The following is a 13,454-nucleotide window of genomic DNA, read 5'->3' on the forward strand; positions in this document are numbered from 1 at the left end:
GTAAAGCTGTCATTTCATGTCATTTCTGAGTATGGAAGAACTATCCCTGTGGTATCACAAAATAGTTTCCTAGAAGAGTAATTAACAGAAGGTGCTTGCTTTATTTTGTTTTTTTTTTCAATTCAGAAAAGATAAATAACACAGGCATCTGATTTCCTGTCACTCTTGCTTAACTTTCTATGAAAATAGATAGCTTCCAAGTTAAAGCAGGTACCGGACTGCCTGGAGAGAAATTTGTAAAGAATTATGTACATTACATATTCAAGCAGTTTCAAATCTCTTAATTGTATTTTATATATAACAATTGCATGTTCTGAAATATGGTCCCCCTTTCACTTCATGAGTTAAAACCAGCATGCTGTAAAGACTGAGGTTGCTTCTTAAACGGTTTAGGATAAGCATTTGCTTTCCCAAAGTCCCTCATACATGCCCCACACTCTTCCCTCCCCACCATTATGTTTCTCTAAATGATACAGACTCAGTGTGAGCTTTCAAGCCAGTGAGTCATAGGGTCAGGAGTATTGAGATCCAGGATTTTCTCTTGAATCTCAAATTTGCTATTCATATTCCCCTGCAAGTGGCTGTAAGGGAAGCTTGTGTAGCTAAAAAGGCAAAAACCCATGAGTATTCTCATTACCTTTTATCACCAACACATGTTAAAGGATAGATAGGATTTAAAACACTTTTTGCTTTGTAACAATTTTGAAACAAGATGTTGAAGGTGATGAGATTTTTTTCTTGCATGTGATAGAGATTATTACTATTCAGATGCCACTATTGTTAATCAAATGTTGTGTTTATTTTAAGGTAGCTATACAATTGCATTCAGCTGCAGAAACAGGTTTCTTTTTTGTCACTGCTACAAATTCTAGACCTGAAAGAGAAAAGGGAAAGACAGCTGTGAGATTATTGATCACAAACATAGTCAAAATCAAGATAGATACCAAGTATATAGAATGCCCATGAGTTGGCAATTTTGTGTTATTTTCTGAGAGGCCTCCTCAGGTTTTAATTATAATCTCAGGGACATCTGATACAAGAAAACATTATCAGAGACATCTAATACAAGAAAACATATTAGTTAGTTAATTTCTGATTTCGCAGATGTAGCAGTCCAGAGCGCAAGTATGCAGTCTAGGAAAAAAGGCATGGAATGGAGGACCGAGCACAATGTGAGAGGGAAAGTTTGAAAAATACTATAAGCAGATAATGCAGGTCTGTCTTGTGCCAAATTGTAAGTGTTTAGCATGCAGGAAAACTTAAACATACATAAATAGAACATAAAAAAGAGCTGGGCTCCATCAGAGTGGAGGAATATGAGAAAAGAATTATATGGGAGCCTAAAGAGCAAAGAACAAAATTATGCTTTGAGAAACTCACCAAAAATGAGGGGTTAGTCATGGCCTAAATTTGTATCCCCATGGGGAGACCAAGTGCAATGTGAGATGGACAGTTTGAAAAATACCATAAGCAGCAGTTGTAATTTATGATAAAATCTGCATGCAAGAGCTTTCAGTAGCTTAAAGATGGCTGAGCAGGCCCCAAAACTTCAGATTATTGTTGAAGTGTGTTGAAGCTTTTGGGATCACCCTTCTGTCTTGAGCAGCTCCTGTTTCCAGATAGGAACGGACATGTCCAGAGGACAAAGAAGTGAAGAGCATGATTGCAGTTATTTCTAAAGTATCTTGTCTTCCCCCACAGGGAGAAAAATTTAGATGGGGGCCATCACCTTCTTCACAGATGCGATATTTTCACTCATGTTTGTCAATAGCCTCTATACAGATCTGGTCTTTCTTCCCTGCCCTCACTCAGAGGACTTATAGCTTCTGATAATACATGGTTTCTTTCTCATCAATAAACATTGTGTCTTTTACTACTGTAATATCTTCTATTCAGGAGTTTCGGAGCTTTTCATAAACATTAATGACAACTCTGAAAAGAACGTATTAAATCTAGTTACAGAGGAGTTAGCTGAGGTGCAGGCAGGTGGGTACACTGTTCTCAACGGCAGTGCCAATGGCTACCCAACAAACAAAGCATGCTCCCCTTGGCCCTGTTAACCTGCAGTCTGGGCAGAGGGACCAGCTGGAAAATGGTGCAGGAGGCTAGGGCAAAAGACAGGATGCACCTTGTCCTGCCACCAGACCAAGACTGAACACGCTTGTGGCTGGCTGCAGGCCCAGATCAAGCAGAACCAGGGTGAATCAGTGTCAGAAGTGAATGCAAGACTGAAGAGACAGAACTCCCTATTCTGTGTTCTGGTGTTTGCACCACAGCTTGCCATTTAGCAGAGCAGCACATGAAACACATCTGTGACTTTGTGCTGGAAATGGAAGTTAACACAGAACCATAAGTAAGGGCTTTTTTGCTAAACTATGAATTAATGTTTCTCACTACATTTCTTCCTATTACTTAGGTCACTTGAGGCAGAGACAGTTCCTGAATGATTATGTCACTTACAGTTTACCACTTCCATCTGAGTTACTCCACGTGCATTCCATGGCATAACCATTGCATTCCATAGTGGCAAGATCAGAGCTTGACAAGGATTAATTTTTTTTTTTCTATATTGTATGAAGTTCCTTTGGTCAAGAAGATATTGCTTGAGGAAAGATGGTCTTTTTTCTCGTCTGTCTTTGTTTTGTTCCAGAAATGGAGATGTAAAACTTTTGGTTGTTTTTTGACATTGTTATTACTTTGAAGAAAGTCAGCAACAGTAATGCAGAATAACAATTGGTGGCAGAAAATGGCATTTAAATTCAGAAATGCTGTGCTGCATTAATCTGTTAACTTCAGGACATATCTTTATAGTATCAAAGGAGCTTCTTGACCAGTCTGCACTGCTTCAGTAATTTTTTTCTCTCTTGTAATTAAACTTTCTAGCTCCTTGTTCAGAATCAGGTTCCTCACCAACTCTTCAGTGAATAAATCTATGTGATTGATTTCCTGACAGTTGTACATTAGGAATTATGGCATATCCCTGCACATAACTTACAGAACTATCTCAATACACAGAGACCATAAAACATGCTGAATGGGGATTTCTCAGATATGCTAATTGCTGCTATATAAAAAGCACGGGATGAAAAACTGACACAAAGGAAGATCAACTAAAAAGTACCTGCCACAAATCTTTGAAGGTTCATGGAGGCACGAATTCTGCTGCTACCACTTCATGGCAGAGCTCTGCTGAGTGAAGCCTTTGTAGCTTAGCGAGCTCACGTATGGAGTGCTGGCAGCTGTCTGCAAGCCAGCACAGCAGCCAGGCAGGGGCTGAGACAGGACCATGGACCCCTGGCAGCTGTGGGGTCAGCAGTAACTAGCATAGGCTCAATTCCCACCTTCTCAGCTCATCACTGCCTGAGCGCAGTGCCCAGGCTGGGTTCTTGAATGCCCTAAAATAGATCCAAATGAAGGCCTCCTTTATTTCTCTTGAAATGGACTGGATTGCATTTCCCCCTCCTATCTCATCTATGAGCTTGGCTCTGAGAACAAAACCACTGTTTCCCTTAGACTGAATATTTATCTATTTAGAGCATAGGCTGGTCTGCCAGGGGAGTTTTAAGCTGGATATTAAAAAAAAAAATCTTCAACAAAGGGTGCTGAGCACTGGAACAGGATACCCAGGGAAGTGTTGAAATCAGCATTCTTGGATCTATTTAAAAGATGTGAAGATGTGGCACTTAGAGACATAGTTCAGTGGTGGACTTGCCAGTGTCGTTAACTGTTGGACTTGATGATCTTAAAGGTCTGTTTCAAGATAAACAGATCTATGGGTCTATGATCTACTACCTCTTCTGTGAAGCTTAGGTTTTCACTTTAGTGAGTGGAAGATGTCCAGGTAAATGATCCTTCAAATTTTTTTGCAAAATTCATATTAAATGGAGCCCCATGCCAAACTTTGCAAATGAGCTCTGTATTTATAGAGCACGGCAAATGCATTTACCATATAGAGAAGGAGACACAGTTCAGCAAATGCGTTTCAACCAGGTGTGAGCTATGATCTTGCAGCTGTTTTAAGTGATACCTTTTATTCCCTGATTACAGGTAGGTACTTTTGCACCCACTGGAATGGGACTAGATCACTGAACTCATTTTAAATAGACCGTTAAACATCACTGCTTAGTACTGATACTTAGCCATAGCACTTGAACCTTTTGCCTTAGGTTGACCTGGCAGACAGAAATCAAATGTGCTGTGCCCCAGCATCTAATAGCTACTTCTACCAGTACACCTATACACTTTTTTTATTAAACAACTATCTATGAAATGCCTGTCCTACTGAGCATAATAATGGATGGATGAAACCAAATAGTTGCTATTCAATAATTTGAATATAGAATACTTCTTAAAAATAAGTAGGCAAATCAAACCATACAGAAATTAAATATGCCTTTGCAGGCCCTGTGAGAAATCGAGCTAATGAACTGAAGAATATCAGTTTGTAGACAGGCAACAAAGTCTGCTTAACTTAAATAAACAAATTCAACTATTTGCTTCCTTATTATAAAATTGTGGATTTGGATGTAATCACATAATATGAACAAAATAACTTCAATACAGCCTGCGTGGTTTGAAACACCAATCAAAACAAATTAGCTTTAAAAAGGCAAATTGTAATGCTAATAATATTTTTAAAAAATCTTCTGTGTGTGTGTCTATCTTTTAAATGTGATGATGTCACCTTGTGAGCTGTTAAACTGTTATCAATGAGCAGGTTGTGCATTTTCTAATGATTATTGTGGAGTTGAAAAAGACTCTATAATGTTCCTTTGGTTTGTTCATCATTTCTGTTTGATAATTGTTCTAAAAATCAATGACAGCTACTGAGTACAGAAATTTGATTGAACCAAGTATAAATATAGGCAGCAATTTAGGCTGTTCCTACTCAATAGGAAAATGTCTTTGGATAATAAGTGGATTCCTATCTAAATTCATGAGTTTTTTATGACATTTTGGGTTAAGCTTGAAATAGATTAATCTTTTTCTGATAAAGTTGTGTAAGCTGTGATTTCTCCGGTGGCCACATTTAATTGGATATTAAATAAAGTGCTTATCTTTACACCAAGAGGTTTTATAGGCTGGATTTATTTATTTTTTTTTTTCTCTCAATCTGTATTTCACAGATTAAGTAACAAGTAGTAGGGACACAAAAAAATTATCGATTGAACCATGATAGACTCAGATTAAAAATCAGACTATCCTGATTCACGGATTCACGACTGCAACTGAGGGTTAAATGGACAGGATAGAAGGAAACTGCAGTATGGTACTGAAAGCTGTGAGGACAGGTCAGCTCTGTGTATTCTTCCTTTCCCATATATTCTTCAGCAAGTGTACAGAAGGATGATTTTCTGTTGAGTTTGACAAGCTTAAATTCCCGATAATGCTTTTGAAAAGCTGAGGATTCATTATGCAAGGTGCTGTACAAGCACCCAGCAAGAGGCATCCTGTGATAGAGCCTATCGGTCCTGGAAAAGCAGAGGAAAGGTTAACAGAAGCCTGGAAAGTAAATTAACCTATCATACCTGAAGAAAGGAGATAGGGACGAACCTGAGAGAGGAGCCCAAATGGAAAAACACAGATGGTATTTGGAAGGAGAAGTCTTAATAGGGTGAGCAATGTCCACACTTGGAAGGAAGAGGAGAGGATGGAGAAGGTGAAGCTGAAAAGCACAACACAGCTGGTACAGGAGATGTTTACCTCATATTCTGCTATCCAGAGAAGGTAGACCAACAAAAGAGCTGCAAAGGGGCAGAAGGTAGTTAAAACTCTTTGTGTTTACATTAGTGATAATGAAGGACACTCTTTGGAGCTGAAAGGCCACTTCTGTCCCAGAAACAGGCAGGATGTTGAAGAAATCCAGCTGGATGGCTCAGATGCATGTGTGAGATTGATGGAAAGAAATACAGTAGCTGTGCAGAATAAGGCAGGAGGAGAATCACCAGTGTGAGCTGGAGGCCTTACAGGGGGAGGAAATAAATGAAGACTTTTCTGTTGAGTAAGCTGTGCTAAACCAAATTATGTGGAGCTCACACTAATTGCTGTTTTTTCCCCACTAGTATGACATATTTTGAATGGGAGAACAAACTGATTCTTCCCTACATAATCAAACCTACTTCTGACTTTCTGTGCATGGAGTTGGCTGCCCTCTGGTAGCATTCTGTTGTTTTCCTATTCATACATGGGAGCAGAGAATTGAAGTAGCTCTCTGCAGCCAGCTCAGGAGCTTCGTAACCCTTTCTTGGTGAATTTATTTTTGAAGAAGTGCAGTGTGGATTGTTTTGGGTTTCTTTCCCTTAAATCAAATTTACCCATTGTACAAAGTATGTGATTGTTTCAGAGCTAATGTCAGACTTGGAAATTGTAATTGCTCACTGAAGGCAGCTAGCTTCCTACAGTGAGTCAGCACAGGCTGGTAGTGCTACAGGTGCCATTGCTGCACAGGCTTTGGTGACTCCCAGCTGCTGGCATCGTTTGGCTGAGATTCAAGATACAAGGTGTTGAAAATCCCAAGTGTGTTAGCAAAAGACAAAAATGGAAAGTAGTTCCACCAAATAATGGGGACATGCATAATGGCCTTGTGCTAATTTTGGTCTGGGGTCATTGGGCCCTCATTTTTTTTTTGCACAGCTGAAATAGCTGTGTCCAGATGATAAACATGTTGACAATTATCATCTCCATCCTCCAGAGACCACACAAAGCTAAGCATTTTCCTTTTCCTTTCTTCTCATTTTCTTTTATTCCTGGCTTGTCATGGCTTTTGACATTGGCATGAGTCTGTTTTCTAGAGGAATTTCCTTTGCCTTCTTGGCTTTTGGTAATGTGAGCATTTTGTTAAGATTTTTTTTCTTTGAAGCTGTATTTTCTTGTTAAGACTTTTTAGGATGATGTTCTCTTTGCTGCATCTCACAGAAGTCAGTTAGTACAATAAGCATTTCCAATAAAACGCCATGAAAGGGATGACAAGCTTTAGAGATCATGTTGGTTTTGGAGTCCAAAAGCTGGATCAGGGGGCTGCAACAGTCCACAGCCACATACACTGATTTCTGTGGTGAGGAAGTCTGAACAGGGAAGACTGGTGGCAGCCACAGCCTGCCCTCAGAGACAAACTGGGATGCATTCTTGTGCCCAGCCAGGAATTCTCAGTGATGTCTGAAACCTCTGCTGCTAGCAAGCCAGTGGCAGCACTCCCTATGCATTCAAGGAGCTGGTAAACTATTATGTGAGCAGCTTGGAGACTCTACGGCTTAACAGGGCTGTCTCTGTTCTAAAACGGTGCAAAACCATAGAGTACTTGGGTAAGCAGATAGCATGCCCTCAGAGGCAGGGTTTCCAAGGGGCCTGTTTGTGTGTTGACCTAATTTCTCCGCTAATAAGTAGACTTGTGGCAGATGTCTATAAATGCATCTGGTCTGTCAGTGTGGCAGTGCTGAGATTGAAAAGGCCACTCTAGACTAGCTCAAAATCTGTGTTGCATTTGTGCATACCATCGACCAAGGCCGCTACAGGTATAAATTTGCCTCATGCCACAAAGACTGGAGATTTACCTCTTTACTTCCTAGCCTCTTATGAGACGCAAATAAGTCAACCCAAATAAGTTCCCAATGTCCATGCACCCTAACAGTAGTTTAATCTCTGATTTAACAGACGGTCTTTGTAAAATTCATGTACACAGATACAGCATTTCTAAATTGCCAACACAACAGCAGAAGCTTAAGTGCAATTTTTATTCCAATAAAGATGTGATGAAATTATGCCTAATGGTCTGCCAACTGCACTTTTATATGCACTTGCAATGGTCCCATTGACTTCCAACTGCTGTTGTCAAGGTATTTCAGTACTACTGAGCTAAGGATCATTACCTTGTGCTATTACAATACATTAAACTAATGCTACCATTTTTCCATTATAATAGCAGTACCTGGCGACTGAAGGCTACCTCCAACCCTATAACTTGCAATCAAGTATTTGTTTCAGGTTTCAAAATGCATATGAATGATGAGGCTTGACAAAAGCTTCCAGATTTAACTAACTCATGCCTCCACCCTCATCTTTTTAGTACTTTGCATACAGGCAAAGCAAAGTTGGCATTGATAGACAGTTTAGAGACACTAATATTTTTAAGAACACAAGGATTTTAGTTTGTAGGTAAGTTGAGTAAAACTATGTTTGAACTGAGCTTCACTGACTTTCCTGCAAACAGCATTGCAATGATAGATCTAGACTGTGTGTATCCCAGCTCCCAAAGTTTGTGTTCTCCAAAAGCAAAATGATTCCCTGACTGCTGTTGATGCAGCATGCACTTGGGAATACTCATACAGGTGTCCTGGAACTGAGCTCAGTTATCTGCTATCTGATAGTAAAACCAACCCACCAATTTTTTCCTGAATCCTGTTTGTTGTTATATAAATCAAAATACTGTACTTAAGTGTATGGGTAGATGGCTTTGTGGAGGTTAGTGGTTCCTAAGAAATTAATAATTTAAAATATATAAAGGCAAGCAAATTCACTGATTTTATAGCCTTTTTTGCACTTTCTGATCATTTGCTGCTTCTTAGCTTTTTATTTTCATTGCATGAAAAAAAGAAAGCAGTAATGAAAAGCACAACTACAAAAGAAATGAACAGTTGGCTGATACTACTTTATGATAAAGTGGACCATAGACTAGATGAGGAAAAAAACCAACAAAAAAACCCCACAACCAGGACAACCAACCAAAAAAACAACAGAAGCAGCCGTGACCCTGAGTTCCCTTGGAAACCTCTGCAAACTAATACTGCAAATGTACCCACAACATCTGCCAGACAAACTGGAATGAGGACTTGACATTTGATGTGCACAAAAAAGGGCTTCTTGCTGTTTCTCCTATGTCACTTGCACAACTAAGCTCAGAGGTGTGCAAAACTATAGCTGATTCATATAGCAGGTACTTTTGGTATTGTTTTGATAGCACCAAAATACTAGAGTTAACTGGTTTATTGTTATGTGTTGATTGCTATTAAGATAGGAAACACCTGTCACCATATCCAAAGTTGTCTACACCCCTTTGCTTTTAAGAACCAGCCTTTAAAAGGTACCATTGAAGATGAAAATATTGTTATGAAAGAATAAATAATGACATTATGCCAGATCTGGAAAACTGTTTTTCAAGACATCAGGCCAACAAGTTTCATTGAAAAGATATTTTTATGGTTCAGACACAGGACTCATTCTACAAGGCTGAAGAATTTTGCTTGTGGAACAGATTTAGCCTTGATTGAGGAAGTCCTAATTTGGCCTCCTTTTTTGATGCATTCAAAGTTACTGATACAGAATCACCTGCTTTTGCACCTGTGCATTAGATCTGATGCCCTCTTATTTTAAGTCATAGATTGTCAGCATGTAATGTCTAGTAGGCTGCAAACCAGTATTAAGCATTATAGGTGTGTTTAAACATAGCATTACCTCGATAGTGTGGTATCTCTCATGTCCCTTGCTGAACAAACATGTAAAATAAGAAAGAAAAGGATTGGCTGGTGCAGGATCAGTGTAGTCCTGTGCAAGAGAAAATGGAGTTGCAGTGCTAGTTAGCTTCAGGAAATCTAGGCTCTGGCTTTGGTACTGGTAACTTTTAGTGTGTGTCCCCACTGCCTGTGGAAGGCATGGCCAGCTCTCCATACTTCCAGAGAACAGCAATAGAAAATGGTCAGCATCTGTCCTTGGGACTGCACAAATCACCTCATCAGTTTTCCACACAGGATGAGAGTGGTAGAGGCAGCTGGAAGGTTAAAGGTGGTATCTTGTATTATCTGGAGGCCCTTAACTGCACAGCACAAGCAAACTGTATGTGGAAAAAAAGGAGTCAGCACCACACTGCTTTCCTGGCTGTTTAGTCCCCTCAGCAGTCCCCTCACTATTAATAGAGATTTCATTTGAATTCTTTGCACTGGTTTCCCATTAAAATCTTGACATTTACCATGCAGATAGTTACATACTTCTGTGAAGTAGAACTGATGATGCAGTGGCATTCATTATTTGCCTTTCAAAGGTGTTCGCTCTCTAGAAACTGGTTCTTGAACTATCACCTTTTGCAAGCAGGCAAAGATGTGTATGCAAATACCTACCCTAACACTTTGCAAGTCCCAAGCCCTCTATGTAAAGGTCCATATCACTAAAATGTTCAAATTTAAAATCCAACTGCCTGTAATATACAGTTTATCAGCTTCTGAAATGAGTACCAGTAGAGGAGGGCTGAGGATGTGGAGGTTTGAGTACCTATAGTAAAAGCTGGCTTCAAGGCTTCTTTGAGCAGACATGCATCTATCTGAAAAATAACTGAGCTCCAATGCAATAATCTAGTTCTACACAATACTTAAAACAATTTTACATAAAGATTCAAATTGAACAGATGCATTCTCTAGGGAAAAATATAGTGGCATGACTGAATGGCTTAAAATACATCTAAGGTGAAAAATTTCTTCAAATTATCAACAGATCTGAAGATTTGCTATTTAAACAGTCTATGGGCCTTGATAATCACATTCTTTCTTTAATTATCGCAGAATTGCAGGCACAAAACAATTCCAGAGTACTGGTCTGAGAGTTTGCATAAAACCATATAGGTTATTTAACTATGAAATAGCCTTATCTCTTAAAGATGATGTGTCTTGGGATTGAGAAAAGAATCTAGAGCATCTTTCTGTGTTGTAAGAGTGGCTCTAAAGACATTGTTTGCAACTTCTGATGGACATGTTGCAGTTGTAAGGGTTCAGTCACTGTTGCATTAATAGTCCCACACTACTTTCACAGGGCATGATTCTATACCCTTTTTACTTTAAAAACTTTGCATTTTTTCTCTACTAGATGCTAAGTGACCTTTTAAAATGTGGATAAATAAGGGGGCAATAATTTTAGTGCTTGTCATGATTAAAAGAAATTGCTTTCACATTTTCCCCTTTTTTTGTCTTCTCTTTAAAACATTTACAAAGAGAAGTGCTAAAGGACAGTTCAGAAAGTGATTTGAAATTTTATTTTCTTTGAATTTGTATTGGACATGATAACAAATTTTGGTATTGTATTGCACAACTGAAATATAGACTTGTTAGGTATTAATATTGCATCATATTTCATGTACTGACTGAATTATTTTGATAAGCAAAGACAGAGGATTGGCATGCAAACTGCCCCCATTGTTTCATATTAAAAAGTGAATATTTAAGAGCTGAAAATGCAAATTTGTTTCAGTTACATGGCACACATTTTTCAGTATGCAAATGTGCCACATCTGTGTATTTGTTTTGCCGCAGACACAACCAGCAAGAGTTTAGTGATGAAATCTGTTCTTAATTATGATAGCAGCTGTTGGAGCAGTAGCCATTTTTTTCCTCCTGATGTGAAGTTGCCGGATTTACTCATTTTTGTCTGCATTTGTCAGGGCTGCCAGTGCAGAGAGAGAACTCTTTGTGAGGGGTTGTAATTTGTTTTCTGTGCGAGAGCCAGTGAAAATTGACTAAATCTGCCCAGCGGGGTAGTTTTATCTTTTCTTTTCCTGCATTGCAAGCTGTTGTACCTCTGCTCCAGCACAAGAGACTTATAAAACTACCAAACAAATGAGGGAGCTGTTAAGTGTTCCAGCAAGTATCTTAAGCAGCAGTTCATGTAAACGAACTATGCCTTAATGAAGAAGGTGAAAAAGTCTGACATCATAGCTGTGGGACAGATGGCATTAATATAATGTATTGATAAAGACATTGGAAGCTTATTTTTCCTTCCTCAATTATTTCATTCCCATATATGAGCCCAGAAGATAACTGAAGTTTGTAAATGCTAGGGAGTGTAATACTCTATTTCCTCAATATTTTGATAATAGGAAGAAGGAGTGGGAAGATTATAAAAGAATGATAAAAACCCTTTCTTTTTGAATACATGCTCTCTTACAGTTATTCGTTAATGAGGCAGTGCTGTTACAAATCAACACACAAAATGACCAAGAATGCCTCATAGCATAATGAAAAATTGGCCAAAAATTGCAGTGCAAATGAAAACAGAATAAAGAGAAGACATAAGCTGTTGATACTAAAACTTATGTGCTAAGAGCCTACTGAGTGAAACATTTATACTCTCCCTACAATCACAGGCTAATAGTCTGTTCCACACTGGATTGTTTCCACACCAGTATTTTATGTCTTGGTTTGGGTGGGGGTTTTTTGTTGTTGTGGTGGTGGTTCTTTTGTTTGGGGGGGGGGGTTGTTTTTGTTTGTTTGTTTGTTTCATTTTGTTTTTTGATCTAGGCAACATTAAATTCAAAATTTCAGCCCTGCTTCTTATTCAGTTAACTTTTTAATGCCTTATCTTGCATCACTGAAACCATGCAAACTTGTCCTCAAATGCAGTGAGAGTAGGTATAGGGCTTGAAAGAATATTCACAATCTGTTGTTCTTTACTAAGAGAAGCAATTTGCTTTTGCTTCCACGAGTAGAAAGAGTTCATTGTATTGCTTAACTCTTTACTCAGGAGAAATGAGAGAGTGCATGTAAACCTTACTTACAAACAGGGTATCTCAAATTTAAGTTATCTGAAGTAGCAAATATGTAAATATGAAGTGAGTTGACTGATGGATTGTTTCTCAAAAGAATATTAAATATCATGGGGGTGGTCATACTGGGAATTGATGTATTGGCATGGGTAGCATGGGATAGTTGTCTGGGAGTACTTATTTACTTAAAAAGGGGAAAAAATAAAAGAAAGGGGGGAAAAACAGTCCATGTCCTTGCTACTGGAATATAAGAAGGATTTTTTTAACTTCTTTACTATGTGACATGCATGTTTCCTTGTCATGTGCTTGTTTTCATGAGAAGGAGAGTTGAGAGGGCAGCAAGATTGATAATGAAGTTACCGGCCAATTGAAGAAGATCTGGATATTCCACTGAAGTTACATTTAAAATGTTTCTTCTCTGACTTTTTTTTAACTATTTAGTCTGGTTGGACTGACTGTTAGACACTTCTAACACAGACATGATCACGTGAACTGATGACTTAAGGCTTTTATTGCACTTAGTTGAAATAAATGGGCTGGGTTTAGGTGTAATTAATCTGACCTTCCCAAATGTCTATTTAGAATAAGATAAATCCTTAAAAACGTGCAACCTGCTCCATCAACCAGCTAGGGAACATAGAGCAGTTAGCTTACATGTAGAAGTCCACGATTAGTCAAATAAATTGCTTGCTTTCCATGCCTGTCTTCTATTGATGCCATGCCAATCATGTTACATACCTAAATAACTACTGTAGTTTTGAGCAGTGGCCACTGAGCCTATAGGTGTGAATTGTATATTATTCACTTAGTGGATTTTCTTCACCCACATCACTCCCCCGACTCCCCCCTCCCCCCAAAAAAAAAAAAAAGGTCACAATTTACAAGAGGTTATAAGTTTTAGCAAGTTGTCTTCACACTGCAGTATCATCATTACAGT

General features: G+C 38.7%; 1 protein-coding gene across 1 annotated transcript in view; it reads left to right on the forward strand.

The window, feature by feature from the left end:
* The window catches only part of AFF3 (ALF transcription elongation factor 3), a 365,437-nt gene that overhangs the window by 74,331 nt on the left and 277,652 nt on the right, over positions 1–13,454 (forward strand). The window lies entirely within an intron of this gene.

This window comes from Melanerpes formicivorus, unplaced genomic scaffold (assembly GCF_026170545.1).
Source record: "Melanerpes formicivorus ecotype bairdi unplaced genomic scaffold, bMelFor1.0.p_v2 SCAF_1, whole genome shotgun sequence".
NCBI lineage: Eukaryota > Metazoa > Chordata > Aves > Piciformes > Picidae > Melanerpes > Melanerpes formicivorus.